Raw genomic sequence first — 17,870 nt, 5'->3', positions numbered from 1 at the left:
GGCGTGTGTCGCAAGTCACGACATCACAGGAGAGACGTTTTGACCCGATTCAGGAAACGGCGTGTGTCGCAAGTCACGACATCACAGGAGAGACGTTTTGACCCGATTCAGGAAACGAAGGCGTGTGTCGCAACTCACGACATCACAGGAGAGACGTTTTGACCCGATTCAGGAAACGAAGGCGTGTGTCGCAACTCACGACATCACAGGAGAGACGTTTTGACCCGATTCAGGAAACAATCGTGTGTCTGCAAGTCACGACATCACAGGAGAGACGTTTTGACCCGATTCAGGAAACGAAGGCGTGTGTCGCAAGTCACGACATCACAGGAGAGACGTTTTGACCCGATTCAGGAAACGAAGGCGTGTGTCGCAAGTCACGACATCACAGGAGAGACGTTTTGACCCGATTCAGGAAACGGCGTGTGTCGCAAGTCACGACATCACAGGAGAGACGTTTGACCCGATTCAGGAAACGAAGGCGTGTGTCGCAAGTCACGACATCACAGGAGAGACGTTTTGACCCGATTCAGGAAACGAAGGCGTGTGTCGCAAGTCACGACATCACAGGAGAGACGTTTTGACCCGATTCAGGAAACGAGGGCGTGTGTCTGCAAGTCACGACTTCACAGGAGAGACGTTTTGACCCGATTCAGGAAACGAAGGCGTGTGTCGCAAGTCACGACATCACAGGAGAGACGTTTTGACCCGATTCAGGAAACGAAGGCGTGTGTCGAAGTCACAACATCACAGGAGAGACGTTTGACCCGATTCAGGAAACGAAGGCGTGTGTCGCAACTCACGACATCACAGGAGAGACGTTTTGACCCGATTCAGGAAACGGCGTGTGTCGCAAGTCACGACATCACAGGAGAGACGTTTTGACCCGATTCAGGAAACGAAGGCGTGTGTCGCAAGTCACGACTTCACAGGAGAGACGTTTTGACCCGATTCAGGAAACGAAGGCGTATGTCGCAACTCACGACATCACAGGAGAGACGTTTTGACCCGATTCAGGAAACGAAGGCGTGTGTCGCAAGTCACGACATCACAGGAGAGACGACCCGATTCAGGAAACGAAGCGTGTGTCTGCAAGTCACGACATCACAGGAGAGACGTGACCCGATTCAGGAAACCGTGTGTCGCAAGTCACGACATCACAGGAGAGACGTTTGACCCGATTCAGGAAACGAAGGCGTGTGTCGCAAGTCACGACATCACAGGAGAGACGTTTGACCCGATTCAGGAAACGAAGGCGTGTGTCTCACGACATCACAGGAGAGACGTTTTGACCCGATTCAGGAAACGAAGGCGTGTGTCGCAACTCACGACATCACAGGAGAGACGTTTTGACCCGATTCAGGAAACGAAGGCGTGTGTCGCAAGTCACGACATCACAGGAGAGACGTTTTGACCCGATTCAGGAAACGAAGGCGTGTGTCGCAAGTCACGACATCACAGGAGAGACGTTTGACCCGATTCAGGAAACGAAGGCGTGTGTCGCAAGTCACGACATCACAGGAGAGACGTTTTGACCCGATTCAGGAAACGAAGGCGTGTGTCGCAAGTCACGACATCACAGGAGAGACGTTTTGACCCGATTCAGGAAACGAAGGCGTGTGTCGCAAGTCACGACATCACAGGAGAGACGTTTTGACCCGATTCAGGAAACGAAGGCGTGTGTCGCAAGTCACGACATCACAGGAGAGACGTTTTGACCCGATTCAGGAAACGAAGGCGTGTGTCGCAAGTCACGACATCACAGGAGAGACGTTTTGAACGTAAACTAATATTTTTTAATCAAAATGCAGTTTTTTTGGGGGGGGGGGCAGAATGCTTTCTCGAACGTGAACTTTCATGTGCTCTGATAACAAACCTGTATGCCATTTATACATATGTATACATTTGGTTAAATTACGGGTCTTGTTGGTTAAGCCACTGAAAAAGGAAGCAACCTGACTGGCCCAGTGTCTGAATGTGGAGGTGATGACTGGCCCAGTGTCTGAATGTGGAGGTGATGACTGGCCCAGTGTCTGAATATTGGTGGTAGAGGTGATGACTGGCCCAGTGTCTGAATATGGAGGTGATGACTGGCCCAGTGTCTGAATATGGTGGTAGAGGTGATGACTGGCCCAGTGTCTGAATATGGTGGTAGAGGTGATGACTGGCCCAGTGTCTGAATGTGGAGGTGATGACTGGCCCAGTGTCTGAATGTGGAGGTAGAGGTGACGACTGGCCCAGTGTCTGAATATGGAGGTGACGACTGGCCCAGTGTCTGAATGTGGAGGTGATGACTGGCCCAGTGTCTGAATATGGTGGTGATGACTGGCCCAGTGTCTGAATATGGAGGTGATGACTGGCCCAGTGTCTGAATATGGTGGTAGAGGTGATGACTGGCCCAGTGTCTGAATATGGTGGTAGAGGTGATGACTGGCCCAGTGTCTGAATGTGGAGGTGATGACTGGCCCAGTGTCTGAATATGGTGGTAGAGGTGATGACTGGCCCAGTGTCTGAATATGGTGGTAGAGGTGATGACTGGCCCAGTGTCTGAATGTAGAGGTGATGACTGGCCCAGTGTCTGAATATGGTGGTAGAGGTGACGACTGGCCCAGTGTCTGAATATGGAGGTGATGACTGGCCCAGTGTCTGAATATGGTGGTAGAGGTGATGACTGGCCCAGTGTCTGAATATGGTGGTAGAGGTGATGACTGGCCCAGTGTCTGAATGTGGAGGTGATGACTGGCCCAGTGTCTGAATATGGAGGTGATGACTGGCCCAGTGTCTGAATATGGTGGTAGAGGTGATGACTGGCCCAGTGTCTGAATATGGAGGTGATGACTGGCCCAGTGTCTGAATGTGGAGGTGATGACTGGCCCAGTGTCTGAATGTGGAGGTGATGACTGGCCCAGTGTCTGAATGTGGAGGTGATGACTGGCCCAGTGTCTGAATATGGTGGTAGAGGTGATGACTGGCCCAGTGTCTGAATGTGGAGGTGATGACTGGCCCAGTGTCTGAATATGGAGGTGATGACTGGCCCAGTGTCTGAATATGGTGGTAGAGGTGATGACTGGCCCAGTGTCTGAATATGGTGGTAGAGGTGATGACTGGCCCAGTGTCTGAATATAGTGGTAGAGGTGATGACTGGCCCAGTGTCTGAATGTGGAGGTAGAGGTGATGACTGGCCCAGTGTCTGAATATGGTGGTAGAGGTGATGACTGGCCCAGTGTCTGAATGTGGAGGTGATGACTGGCCCAGTGTCTGAATGTGGAGGTGATGACTGGCCCAGTGTCTGAATGTGGAGGTGATGACTGGCCCAGTGTCTGAATGTGGAGGTGATGACTGGCCCAGTGTCTGAATATGGTGGTAGAGGTGATGACTGGCCCAGTGTCTGAATATGGTGGTAGAGGTGATGACTGGCCCAGTGTCTGAATGTGGAGGTGATGACTGGCCCAGTGTCTGAATATGGTGGTAGAGGTGATGACTGGCCCAGTGTCTGAATATGGTGGTAGAGGTGATGACTGGCCCAGTGTCTGAATATGGTGGTAGAGGTGATGACTGGCCCAGTGTCTGAATATAGTGGTAGAGGTGATGACTGGCCCAGTGTCTGAATGTGGAGGTGATGACTGGCCCAGTGTCTGAATATGGTGGTAGAGGTGATGACTGGCCCAGTGTCTGAATATGGTGGTAGAGGTGATGACTGGCCCAGTGTCTGAATATGGTGGTAGAGGTGATGACTGGCCCAGTGTCTGAATGTGGAGGTGATGACTGGCCCAGTGTCTGAATATGGTGGTAGAGGTGATGACTGGCCCAGTGTCTGAATATGGTGGTAGAGGTGATGACTGGCCCAGTGTCTGAATATGGTGGTAGAGGTGATGACTGGCCCAGTGTCTGAATATGGTGGTAGAGGTGATGACTGGCCCAGTGTCTGAATATGGAGGTGATGACTAGCCCAGTGTCTGAATATGGTGGTAGAGGTGATGACTGGCCCAGTGTCTGAATGTGGAGGTGATGACTGGCCCAGTGTCTGAATGTGGAGGTGATGACTGGCCCAGTGTCTGAATATGGTGGTAGAGGTGATGACTGGCCCAGTGTCTGAATATGGTGGTAGAGGTGATGACTGGCCCAGTGTCTGAATATGGTGGTAGAGGTGATGACTGGCCCAGTGTCTGAATATGGTGGTAGAGGTGATGACTGGCCCAGTGTCTGAATGTGGAGGTGATGACTGGCCCAGTGTCTGAATATGGTGGTAGAGGTGATGACTGGCCCAGTGTCTGAATATGGTGGTAGAGGTGATGACTGGCCCAGTGTCTGAATATGGTGGTAGAGGTGATGACTGGCCCAGTGTCTGAATGTGGAGGTGATGACTGGCCCAGTGTCTGAATGTGGAGGTGATGACTGGCCCAGTGTCTGAATATGGTGGTAGAGGTGATGACTGGCCCAGTGTCTGAATGTGGAGGTGATGACTGGCCCAGTGTCTGAATGTGGAGGTGATGACTGGCCCAGTGTCTGAATGTGGAGGTGATGACTGGCCCAGTGTCTGAATGTGGAGGTGATGACTGGCCCAGTGTCTGAATATGGTGGTAGAGGTGATGACTGGCCCAGTGTCTGAATGTGGAGGTGATGACTGGCCCAGTGTCTGAATATGGAGGTGATGACTGGCCCAGTGTCTGAATATGGTGGTAGAGGTGATGACTAGCCCAGTGTCTGAATATAGTGGTAGAGGTGATGACTGGCCCAGTGTCTGAATATGGTGGTAGAGGTGATGACTGGCCCAGTGTCTGAATATGGTGGTAGAGGTGATGACTGGCCCAGTGTCTGAATGTGGAGGTGATGACTGGCCCAGTGTCTGAATGTGGAGGTAGAGGTGACGACTGGCCCAGTGTCTGAATATGGAGGTGATGACTAGCCCAGTGTCTGAATGTGGAGGTGATGACTGGCCCAGTGTCTGAATGTGGTGGTGATGACTGGCCCAGTGTCTGAATGTGGAGGTGATGACTGGCCCAGTGTCTGAATATGGTGGTAGAGGTGATGACTGGCCCAGTGTCTGAATGTGGAGGTGATGACTGGCCCAGTGTCTGAATATGGTGGTAGAGGTGATGACTGGCCCAGTGTCTGAATATGGTGGTAGAGGTGATGACTGGCCCAGTGTCTGAATGTGGAGGTGATGACTGGCCCAGTGTCTGAATATGGTGGTAGAGGTGATGACTGGCCCAGTGTCTGAATGTGGAGGTGATGACTGGCCCAGTGTCTGAATGTGGAGGTGATGACTGGCCCAGTGTCTGAATATGGTGGTAGAGGTGATGACTGGCCCAGTGTCTGAATATGGAGGTGATGACTGGCCCAGTGTCTGAATATGGTGGTAGAGGTGATGACTGGCCCAGTGTCTGAATATGGTGGTAGAGGTGATGACTGGCCCAGTGTCTGAATATGGTGGTAGAGGTGATGACTGGCCCAGTGTCTGAATATGGTGGTAGAGGTGATGACTGGCCCAGTGTCTGAATGTGGAGGTGATGACTGGCCCAGTGTCTGAATATGGTGGTAGAGGTGATGACTGGCCCAGTGTCTGAATATGGTGGTAGAGGTGATGACTGGCCCAGTGTCTGAATATAGTGGTAGAGGTGATGACTGGCCCAGTGTCTGAATATGGTGGTAGAGGTGATGACTAGCCCAGTGTCTGAATATAGTGGTAGAGGTGATGACTGGCCCAGTGTCTGAATATAGTGGTAGAGGTGATGACTGGCCCAGTGTCTGAATATGGTGGTAGAGGTGATGACTGGCCCAGTGTCTGAATATGGTGGTAGAGGTGATGACTGGCCCAGTGTCTGAATATGGTGGTAGAGGTGATGACTGGCCCAGTGTCTGAATGTGGAGGTGATGACTGGCCCAGTGTCTGAATATGGTGGTAGAGGTGATGACTGGCCCAGTGTCTGAATATGGTGGTAGAGGTGATGACTGGCCCAGTGTCTGAATATGGTGGTAGAGGTGATGACTGGCCCAGTGTCTGAATGTGGAGGTGATGACTGGCCCAGTGTCTGAATATGGTGGTAGAGGTGATGACTGGCCCAGTGTCTGAATATGGTGGTAGAGGTGATGACTGGCCCAGTGTCTGAATATGGTGGTAGAGGTGATGACTGGCCCAGTGTCTGAATGTGGTGGTAGAGGTGATGACTGGCCCAGTGTCTGAATATGGTGGTAGAGGTGATGACTGGCCCAGTGTCTGAATATGGTGGTAGAGGTGATGACTGGCCCAGTGTCTGAATGTGGAGGTGATGACTGGCCCAGTGTCTGAATATGGTGGTAGAGGTGATGACTGGCCCAGTGTCTGAATGTGGAGGTGATGACTGGCCCAGTGTCTGAATGTGGAGGTGATGACTGGCCCAGTGTCTGAATATGGTGGTAGAGGTGATGACTGGCCCAGTGTCTGAATATGGTGGTAGAGGTGATGACTGGCCCAGTGTCTGAATGTGGAGGTGATGACTGGCCCAGTGTCTGAATGTGGAGGTAGAGGTGATGACTAGCCCAGTGTCTGAATGTGGAGGTAGAGGTGATGACTGGCCCAGTGTCTGAATATGGTGGTAGAGGTCATGACTGGCCCAGTGTCTGAATGTGGTGGTAGAGGTGATGACTGGCCCAGTGTCTGAATATGGTGGTAGAGGTGACGACTGGCCCAGTGTCTGAATATGGAGGTGATGACTGGCCCAGTGTCTGAATATGGTGGTAGAGGTGATGACTGGCCCAGTGTCTGAATATGGAGAGTGATGACTGGCCCAGTGTCTGAATGTGGAGGTGATGACTGGCCCAGTGTCTGAATGTGGAGGTGATGACTGGCCCAGTGTCTGAATGTGGAGGTGATGACTGGCCCAGTGTCTGAATATGGTGGTAGAGGTGATGACTGGCCCAGTGTCTGAATGTGGAGGTGATGACTGGCCCAGTGTCTGAATATGGTGGTAGAGGTGATGACTGGCCCAGTGTCTGAATATGGTGGTAGAGGTGATGACTGGCCCAGTGTCTGAATATGGTGGTAGAGGTGATGACTAGCCCAGTGTCTGAATGTGGAGGTGATGACTGGCCCAGTGTCTGAATATGGTGGTAGAGGTGATGACTGGCCCAGTGTCTGAATGTGGAGGTGATGACTGGCCCAGTGTCTGAATATGGTGGTAGAGGTGATGACTGGCCCAGTGTCTGAATATGGTGGTAGAGGTGATGACTGGCCCAGTGTCTGAATGTGGAGGTGATGACTAGCCCAGTGTCTGAATATGGTGGTAGAGGTGATGACTGGCCCAGTGTCTGAATGTGGAGGTGATGACTGGCCCAGTGTCTGAATGTGGAGGTGATGACTGGCCCAGTGTCTGAATATGGTGGTAGAGGTGATGACTGGCCCAGTGTCTGAATGTGGAGGTGATGACTGGCCCAGTGTCTGAATATGTTGGTAGAGGTGATGACTGGCCCAGTGTCTGAATATGGTGGTAGAGGTGATGACTGGCCCAGTGTCTGAATATGGTGGTAGAGGTGATGACTGGCCCAGTGTCTGAATATAGTGGTAGAGGTGATGACTGGCCCAGTGTCTGAATGTGGAGGTGATGACTGGCCCAGTGTCTGAATATGTTGGTAGAGGTGATGACTGGCCCAGTGTCTGAATATGGTGGTAGAGGTGATGACTGGCCCAGTGTCTGAATATGGTGGTAGAGGTGATGACTGGCCCAGTGTCTGAATATGGTGGTAGAGGTGATGACTGGCCCAGTGTCTGAATATAGTGGTAGAGGTGATGACTGGCCCAGTGTCTGAATATAGTGGTAGAGGTGATGACTGGCCCAGTGTCTGAATATGGTGGTAGAGGTGATGACTGGCCCAGTGTCTGAATATGGTGGTAGAGGTGATGACTGGCCCAGTGTCTGAATATAGTGGTAGAGGTGATGACTGGCCCAGTGTCTGAATGTGGAGGTGATGACTGGCCCAGTGTCTGAATATGGTGGTAGAGGTGATGACTGGCCCAGTGTCTGAATATGGTGGTAGAGGTGATGACTGGCCCAGTGTCTGAATATGGTGGTAGAGGTGATGACTGGCCCAGTGTCTGAATGTGGAGGTGATGACTGGCCCAGTGTCTGAATATGGTGGTAGAGGTGATGACTGGCCCAGTGTCTGAATATGGTGGTAGAGGTGATGACTGGCCCAGTGTCTGAATATGGTGGTAGAGGTGATGACTGGCCCAGTGTCTGAATGTGGTGGTAGAGGTGACGACTGGCCCAGTGTCTGAATATGGTGGTAGAGGTGATGACTGGCCCAGTGTCTGAATATGGTGGTAGAGTGACGACTGGCCCAGTGTCTGAATGTGGAGGTGATGACTGGCCCAGTGTCTGAATATGGTGGTAGAGGTGATGACTGGCCCAGTGTCTGAATATGGAGGTGATGACTGGCCCAGTGTCTGAATGTGGAGGTGATGACTGGCCCAGTGTCTGAATATGGTGGTAGAGGTGATGACTGGCCCAGTGTCTGAATATGGTGGTAGAGGTGATGACTGGCCCAGTGTCTGAATGTGGAGGTAGAGGTGATGACTGGCCCAGTGTCTGAATGTGGAGGTAGAGGTGATGACTAGCCCAGTGTCTGAATGTGGAGGTAGAGGTGATGACTGGCCCAGTGTCTGAATGTGGTGGTAGAGGTGATGACTGGCCCAGTGTCTGAATGTGGTGGTAGAGGTGATGACTGGCCCAGTGTCTGAATATGGTGGTAGAGGTGATGACTGGCCCAGTGTCTGAATATGGAGGTGATGACTAGCCCAGTGTCTGAATATGGTGGTAGAGGTGATGACTGGCCCAGTGTCTGAATGTGGAGGTGATGACTGGCCCAGTGTCTGAATGTGGAGGTGATGACTGGCCCAGTGTCTGAATGTGGAGGTGATGACTGGCCCAGTGTCTGAATGTGGAGGTGATGACTGGCCCAGTGTCTGAATATGGTGGTAGAGGTGATGACTGGCCCAGTGTCTGAATGTGGAGGTGATGACTGGCCCAGTGTCTGAATATGTTGGTAGAGGTGATGACTGGCCCAGTGTCTGAATATGGTGGTAGAGGTGATGACTGGCCCAGTGTCTGAATATGGTGGTAGAGGTGATGACTAGCCCAGTGTCTGAATGTGGAGGTGATTACTGGCCCAGTGTCTGAATATGGTGGTAGAGGTGATGACTGGCCCAGTGTCTGAATATGGTGGTAGAGGTGATGACTGGCCCAGTGTCTGAATGTGGAGGTGATGACTAGCCCAGTGTCTGAATATGGTGGTAGAGGTGATGACTGGCCCAGTGTCTGAATGTGGAGGTGATGACTGGCCCAGTGTCTGAATGTGGAGGTGATGACTGGCCCAGTGTCTGAATGTGGAGGTGATGACTGGCCCAGTGTCTGAATGTGGAGGTGATGACTGGCCCAGTGTCTGAATATGGTGGTAGAGGTGATGACTGGCCCAGTGTCTGAATGTGGAGGTGATGACTGGCCCAGTGTCTGAATGTGGAGGTGATGACTGGCCCAGTGTCTGAATGTGGAGGTAGAGGTGATGACTGGCCCAGTGTCTGAATATGGTGGTAGAGGTGATGACTGGCCCAGTGTCTGAATATGGAGGTGATGACTGGCCCAGTGTCTGAATATGGTGGTAGAGGTGATGACTGGCCCAGTGTCTGAATATGGAGGTGATGACTGGCCCAGTGTCTGAATATGGTGGTAGGGGTGATGACTAGCCCAGTGTCTGAATATGGTGGTAGAGGTGATGACTGGCCCAGTGTCTGAATATGGTGGTAGAGGTGATGACTGGCCCAGTGTCTGAATGTGGAGGTGATGCCTGGCCCAGTGTCTGAATATGGTGGTAGAGGTGATGACTGGCCCAGTGTCTGAATATGGTGGTAGAGGTGATGACTGGCCCAGTGTGTGAATGTGGAGGTGATGACTAGCCCAGTGTCTGAATATGGTGGTAGGGTGATGACTGGCCCAGTGTCTGAATGTGGAGGTGATGACTGGCCCAGTGTCTGAATATGGTGGTAGAGGTGATGACTGGCCCAGTGTCTGAATATGGAGGTGATGACTGGCCCAGTGTCTGAATGTGGAGGTGATGACTGGCCCAGTGTCTGAATGTGGAGGTGATGACTGGCCCAGTGTCTGAATGTGGAGGTGATGACTGGCCCAGTGTCTGAATGTGGAGGTCATGACTGGCCCAGTGTCTGAATATGGTGGTAGAGGTGATGACTGGCCCAGTGTCTGAATGTGGAGGTGATGACTGGCCCAGTGTCTGAATATGGTGGTAGAGGTGATGACTGGCCCAGTGTCTGAATATGGTGGTAGAGGTGATGACTAGCCCAGTGTCTGAATATAGTGGTAGAGGTGATGACTAGCCCAGTGTCTGAATATAGTGGTAGAGGTGATGACTAGCCTAGTGTCTGAATATAGTGGTAGAGGCGATGACTGGCCCAGTGTCTGAATATGGTGGTAGAGGTGATGACTAGCCCAGTGTCTGAATATAGTGGTAGAGGTGATGACTGGCCCAGTGTCTGAATGTGGAGGTAGAGGTGATGACTGGCCCAGTGTCTGAATATGGTGGTAGAGGTGATGACTGGCCCAGTGTCTGAATATAGTGGTAGAGGTGATGACTGGCCCAGTGTCTGAATATAGTGGTAGAGGTGATGACTGGCCCAGTGTCTGAATATAGTGGTAGAGGTGATGACTGGCCCAGTGTCTGAATGTGAATGTGGAGGTAGAGGTGATGACTGGCCCAGTGTCTGAATATGGTGGTAGAGGTGATGACTGGCCCAGTACTAGCGGTGTGTTGAGTTGTATCCACCCTTCTCTCTCTGTCCCTCTATCTTTTATCCACCTTCTGTCTCTCCCACGCTCAGTCTACCCTTCTGTCTGTCCCACTCTCTGTCTACCCTTCTGTCTGTCCCACGCTCTGTCTACCCTTCTGTCTGTCCCACTCTCTGTCTACCCTTCTGTCTGTCCCACTCTCTGTCTACCCTTCTGTCTGTCCCACTCTCTGTCTACCCTTCTGTCTGTCCCACTCTCTGTCTACCCTTCTGTCTGTCCCACGCTCTGTTTACCCTTCTGTCCCACGCTCTGTCTACCCTTCTGTCCCACGCTCTGTCTACCCTTCTGTCCCACGCTCTGTCTACCCTTCTGTCCCACTCTCTGTCTACCCTTCTGTCCCACTCTCTGTCTACCCTTCTGTCCCACTCTCTGTCTACCCTTCTGTCTGTCCCACTCTCTGTCTACCCTTCTGTCCCACTCTCTGTCTACCCTTCTGTCTGTCCCACGCTCTGTCTACCCTTCTGTCTGTCCCACTCTCTGTCTACCCTTCTGTCTGTCCCACTCTCTGTCTACCCTTCTGTCTGTCCCACTCTCTGTCTACCCTTCTGTCTGTCCCACTCTCTGTCTACCCTTCTGTCTGTCCCACTCTCTGTCTACCCTGCTGTCCCACTCTCTGTCTACCCTGCTGTCCCACTCTCTGTCTACCCTGCTGTCCCACTCTCTGTCTACCCTTCTGTCCCACTCTCTGTCTACCCTTCTGTCCCATGCTCTGTCTGTCCCACCCTCACCAACTGATTGGCTAGTTACAGCATCAGCGCTCCCTCTGTAAAGATAGCAGAGAGTAGGACGGGGGGGATGAGACGCCTGAGGTGAGGTGAGGGAGGAAGTGTATTGGAAGTATTGTTCGCGTTAAGTAACTTGCTAGCTGGATCGAATTCTCCCGTTAGCTTGCCAGAGAAATGTTGAGCAACATTAGCCAATTTTAACTCATCAAATATTTGAGTTTATGGTGTTAAAATTAGCTGGCTTATGCAGTCAGACAAAACTGCTAGCTAATGTTACAACATCAGATGAGCTATCCTTAGTAACAACATCAGATGGGCTATCCTTAGTAACGACATCAGATGAGCTATCCTTAGTAACTACATCAGATGAGCTATCCTTAGTAACAACATCAGATGAGCTATCCTTAGTAACAACATCAGATGAGCTATCCTTAGTAACAACATCAGATGAGCTATCCTTAGTAACATCAGATGAGCTATCCTTAGTAACAACATCAGATGAGCTATCCTTAGTAACAACATCAGATGAGCTATCCTTAGTAACAACATCAGATGAGCTATCCTTAGTAACAACTATCCTTATCAGATGAGCTATCCTTAGTAACAACATCAGATGAGCTATCCTTAGTAACAACATCAGATGAGCTATCCTTAGTAACAACATCAGATGAGCTATCCTTAGTAACATCAGATGAGCTATCCTTAGTAACAACATCAGATGAGCTATCCTTAGTAACAACATCAGATGGGCTATCCTTAGTAACAACATCAGATGAGCTAACCTTAGTAACAACATCAGATGAGCTATCCTTAGTAACTACATCAGATGAGCTATCCTTAGTAACAACATCAGATGGGCTATCCTTAGTAACAACATCAGATGGGCTATCCTTAGTAACAACATCAGATGAGCTATCCTTAGTAACAACATCAGATGAGCTATCCTTAGTAACAACATCAGATGAGCTAACCTTAGTAACAACATCAGATGAGCTATCCTTAGTAACAACATCAGATGAGCTATCCTTAGTAACAACATCAGATGAGCTATCCTTAGTAACAACATCAGATGAGCTATCCTTAGTAACAACATCAGATGAGCTAACCTTAGTAACAACATCAGATGAGCTATCCTTAGTAACAACATCAGATGAGCTATCCTTAGTAACATCAGATGAGCTATCCTTAGTAACAACATCGGATGAGCTATCCTTAGTAACAACACCGGATGAGCTATCCTTAGTAACATCAGATGAGCTAACCTTAGTAACAACATCAGATGAGCTATCCTTAGTAACTACATCAGATGAGCTATCCTTAGTAACTACATCAGATGAGCTATCCTTAGTAACAACATCAGATGAGCTATCCTTAGTAACAACATCAGATGAGCTATCCTTAGTAACAACATCAGATGAGCTATCCTTAGTAACAACATCAGATGAGCTAACCTTAGTAACAACACCAGATGAGCTAACCTTAGTAACAACACCAGATGAGCTATCCTTAGTAACAACATCAGATGAGCTATCCTTAGTAACAACATCAGATGAGCTAACCTTAGTAACAACATAGTAACAACATCAGATGGGCTATCCTTAGTAACAACATCAGATGGGCTATCCTTAGTAACAACATCAGATGAGCTATCCTTAGTAACAACATCAGATGAGCTATCCTTAGTAACAACATCAGATGAGCTATCCTTAGTAACAACATCAGATGAGCTATCCTTAGTAACAACATCAGATGAGCTATCCTTAGTAACAACATCAGATGAGCTATCCTTAGTAACAACATCAGATGAGCTATCCTTAGTAACAACATCAGATGAGCTATCCTTAGTAACGACATCAGATGAGCTATCCTTAGTAACAACATCAGATGAGCTATCCTTAGTAACGACATCAGATGAGCTATCCTTAGTAACCTTAGTAACGACATCAGATGAGCTATCCTTAGTAACAACATCAGATGAGCTATCCTTAGTAACGACATCAGATGAGCTATCCTTAGTAACGACATCAGATGAGCTATCCTTAGTAACGACATCAGATGAGCTATCCTTAGTAACGACATCAGATGAGCTATCCTTAGTAACAACATCAGATGAGCTATCCTTAGTAACAACATCGGATGAGCTATCCTTAGTAACAACATCGGATGAGCTATCCTTAGTAACAACATCGGATGAGCTATCCTTAGTAACAACACCGGATGAGCTATCCTTAGTAACAACACCGGATGAGCTATCCTTAGTAACAACATCGGATGAGCTAACCTTAGTAACAACATCAGATGAGCTATCCTTAGTAACAACATCAGATGAGCTAGCCTTAGTAACAACATCAGATGAGCTATCCTTAGTAACAACATCAGATGAGCTATCCTTAGTAACAACATCAGATGAGCTATCCTTAGTAACAACATCAGATGAGCTAACCTTAGTAACAACATCAGATGAGCTATCCTTAGTAACAACATCAGATGAGCTAGCCTTAGTAACAACATCAGATGAGCTAACCTTAGTAACAACATCAGATGAGCTAACCTTAGTAACAACATCAGATGAGCTATCCTTAGTAACAACATCAGATGAGCTAGCCTTAGTAACAACATCAGATGAGCTATCCTTAGTAACAACATCAGATGAGCTATCCTTAGTAACAACATCAGATGAGCTAGTAACAACATCAGATGAGTAACAACATCAGATGAGCTATCCTTAGTAACAACATCAGATGAGCTATCCTTAGTAACAACATCAGATGAGCTATCCTTAGTAACAGCATCAGATGAGCTATCCTTAGTAACGACATCAGATGGGCTATCCTTAGTAACATCAGATGAGCTATCCTTAGTAATAACATCAGATGAGCTATCCTTAGTAACATCAGATGAGCTAACCTTAGTAACGACATCAGATGAGCTATCCTTAGTAACTACATCAGATGAGCTATCCTTAGTAACTACATCAGATGAGCTATCCTTAGTAACTACATCAGATGAGCTATCCTTAGTAACTACATCAGATGAGCTATCCTTAGTAACAACATCAGATGAGCTATCCTTAGTAACAACATCAGATGAGCTATCCTTAGTAACAACATCAGATGAGCTATCCCTTAGTAACAGCATCAGATGAGCTATCCCTTAGTAACAGCATCAGATGAGCTAGCCTTAGTAACAACATCAGATGAGCTATCCTTAGTAACTACATCAGATGAGCTATCCTTAGTAACTACATCAGATGAGCTATCCTTAGTAACTACATCAGATGAGCTATCCTTAGTAACGACATCAGATGAGCTATCCTTAGTAACGAACATCAGATGAGCTATCCTTAGTAACGACATCAGATGAGCTATCCTTAGTAACGACATCAGATGAGCTATCCTTAGTAACACATCAGATGAGCTATCCTTAGTAACGACATCAGATGAGCTATCCTTAGTAACAACATCAGATGAGCTATCCTTAGTAACAACATCAGATGAGCTATCCTTAGTAACAACATCAGATGAGCTATCCTTAGTAACAACATCAGATGAGCTATCCTTAGTAACAACATCAGATGAGCTATCCTTAGTAACAACACCGGATGAGCTATCCTTAGTAACAACACCAGATGAGCTATCCTTAGTAACAACATCAGATGAGCTAACCTTAGTAACAACATCAGATGAGCTATCCTTAGTAACAACATCAGATGAGCTAGCCTTAGTAACAACATCAGATGAGCTATCCTTAGTAACAACATCAGATGAGCTAACCTTAGTAACAACATCAGATGAGCTAACCTTAGTAACAACATCAGATGAGCTATCCTTAGTAACTACATCAGATGAGCTATCCTTAGTAACAACATCAGATGAGCTATCCTTAGTAACGACACCAGATGAGCTATCCTTAGTAACGACATCAGATGAGCTATCCTTAGTAACAACATCAGATGAGCTATCCTTAGTAACAACATCAGATGAGCTATCCTTAGTAACGACATCAGATGAGCTATCCTTAGTAACAACATCAGATGAGCTAACCTTAGTAACAACATCAGATGAGCTATCCTTAGTAACAACATCAGATGAGCTAACCTTAGTAACAACATCAGATGAGCTATCCTTAGTAACTACATCAGATGAGCTAACCTTAGTAACAACATCAGATGAGCTATCCTTAGTAACAACATCAGATGAGCTATCCTTAGTAACAACATCAGATGAGCTATCCTTAGTAACAACATCAGATGAGCTATCCTTAGTAACAACATCAGATGAGCTATCCTTAGTAACAACATCAGATGAGCTAACCTTAGTAACAACATCAGATGAGCTATCCTTAGTAACAACATCAGATGAGCTATCCTTAGTAACAACATCAGATGAGCTATCCTTAGTAACAACATCAGATGAGCTATCCTTAGTAACGACATCAGATGAGCTATCCTTAGTAACAACATCAGATGAGCTATCCTTAGTAACAACATCAGATGAGCTATCCTTAGTAACAACATCAGATGAGCTATCCTTAGTAACAACATCAGATGAGCTATCCTTAGTAACAACATCAGATGAGCTATCCTTAGTAACAACATCAGATGAGCTATCCTTAGTAACAACATCAGATGAGCTATCCTTAGTAACAACATCAGATGAGCTATCCTTAGTAACAACATCAGATGAGCTATCCTTAGTAACAACATCAGATGAGCTATCCTTAGTAACAACATCAGATGAGCTATCCTTAGTAACAACATCAGATGAGCTAACCTTAGTAACAACATCAGATGAGCTATCCCTTAGTAACAACATCAGATGAGCTATCCTTAGTAACAACATCAGATGAGCTATCCTTAGTAACAACATCAGATGAGCTATCCTTAGTAACAACATCAGATGAGCTATCCTTAGTAACAACATCAGATGAGCTAACCTTAGTAACTACATCAGATGAGCTAACCTTAGTAACAACATCAGATGAGCTATCCTTAGTAACTACATCAGATGAGCTATCCTTAGTAACAACATCAGATGAGCTATCCTTAGTAACTACATCAGATGAGCTATCCTTAGTAACAACATCAGATGAGCTATCCTTAGTAACTACATCAGATGAGCTATCCTTAGTAACAACATCAGATGAGCTATCCTTAGTAACTACATCAGATGAGCTATCCTTAGTAACAACATCAGATGAGCTAACCTTAGTAACAACATCAGATGAGCTATCCTTAGTAACAACATCAGATGAGCTATCCTTAGTAACAACATCAGATGAGCTATCCTTAGTAACAACATCAGATGAGCTATCCTTAGTAACAACATCAGATGAGCTATCCTTAGTAACAACATCAGATGAGCTATCCTTAGTAACAACATCAGATGAGCTATCCTTAGTAACTACATCAGATGAGCTATCCTTAGTAACTACATCAGATGAGCTATCCTTAGTAACTACATCAGATGAGCTATCCTTAGTAACGACATCAGATGAGCTATCCTTAGTAACATCAGATGAGCTAACCTTAGTAACAACATCAGATGGGCTATCCTTAGTAACCTAACCAATATTAACTGGTGTACGAGACTCCTTGCCTTTCCTCAAGCTATAAAGTGTTAGTTGCTTACTGTACCCTGGCAATCTGTGTGAAATGTTAACTAGCCAACAAAAACTCATGTTTTCCCTCGACAGTATGTGGTTATTTTTCAGAATGAGAGAATTGGGTGAAAATGAGGCATTGCTTGTTAAACAAGTGGATTCAGGGTTAAAGTGTAGCTGGAGCCGGGCCTGGTTTAAACTGGATGCTACTATAGAGGTGAAAGGAAGACCACACACTTTCCCTCTCACGTCTTCAATACAGTGGATGAAAAGGGGGTATGCTGGGTGTTACTCTCTGCCTGAAAGAGATCATTTATGCCGACAAAGGGCATCACGCTCTGCTGGCACATTGTAGAACAGACGTCCACAGGCAGAAAGTGTACAATGTAATAATGTGCAGTGCAGACCAAATATATTGCTTTTGTTGTGTTGAACTTGACAGTAACACTGTGTGTGTGTGTGTGTGTGTGTGTGTGTGTGTGTGTGTGTGTGTGTGTGTGTGTGTGTGTGAGTGTGTGTGTGTGTGTGTGTGTATAACAGAGTGTGAGAGGGGGTATTATTACATGTGTTACTCAGTGGACGTTATGTCTGCCTTGTGCACTTGATCGATGTCTACTATCGTGGCCACTATAACAGAGCAACAATAGAATGCCCGTTTGTTTCATTCTATTTCTACTTTAACATGTTTTTTCTGTTGCCAAGTGCAAAT

General features: G+C 47.5%; 1 protein-coding gene and 1 long non-coding RNA gene across 5 annotated transcripts in view; both read left to right on the top strand.

The window, feature by feature from the left end:
- The window catches only part of LOC118381083 (catenin alpha-1-like), a 270,529-nt gene that overhangs the window by 196,241 nt on the left and 56,418 nt on the right, over nucleotides 1-17,870 (top strand).
- On the top strand, nucleotides 7,269-10,528 carry LOC127929697 (uncharacterized). 4 transcript variants are annotated; one of them, XR_008135825.1, is made up of 4 exons: nucleotides 7,269-7,435; nucleotides 7,578-7,614; nucleotides 7,763-7,836; nucleotides 10,319-10,528. It is a non-coding gene; the product is annotated as an uncharacterized LOC127929697 (long non-coding RNA). The 4 variants fall into 4 exon arrangements; XR_008135818.1 differs by lacking the exons at nucleotides 7,763-7,836; nucleotides 10,319-10,528 and adding an exon at nucleotides 8,991-9,116; XR_008135831.1 differs by lacking the exons at nucleotides 7,763-7,836; nucleotides 10,319-10,528 and adding an exon at nucleotides 8,991-9,116 and having other exon boundaries at nucleotides 7,269-7,472.

The sequence above is a fragment of the Oncorhynchus keta genome, chromosome 4, assembly GCF_023373465.1.
Source record: "Oncorhynchus keta strain PuntledgeMale-10-30-2019 chromosome 4, Oket_V2, whole genome shotgun sequence".
In the NCBI taxonomy this organism is placed as follows: domain Eukaryota; kingdom Metazoa; phylum Chordata; class Actinopteri; order Salmoniformes; family Salmonidae; genus Oncorhynchus; species Oncorhynchus keta.
This window is presented reverse-complemented; position numbering and strand designations above follow the sequence as displayed.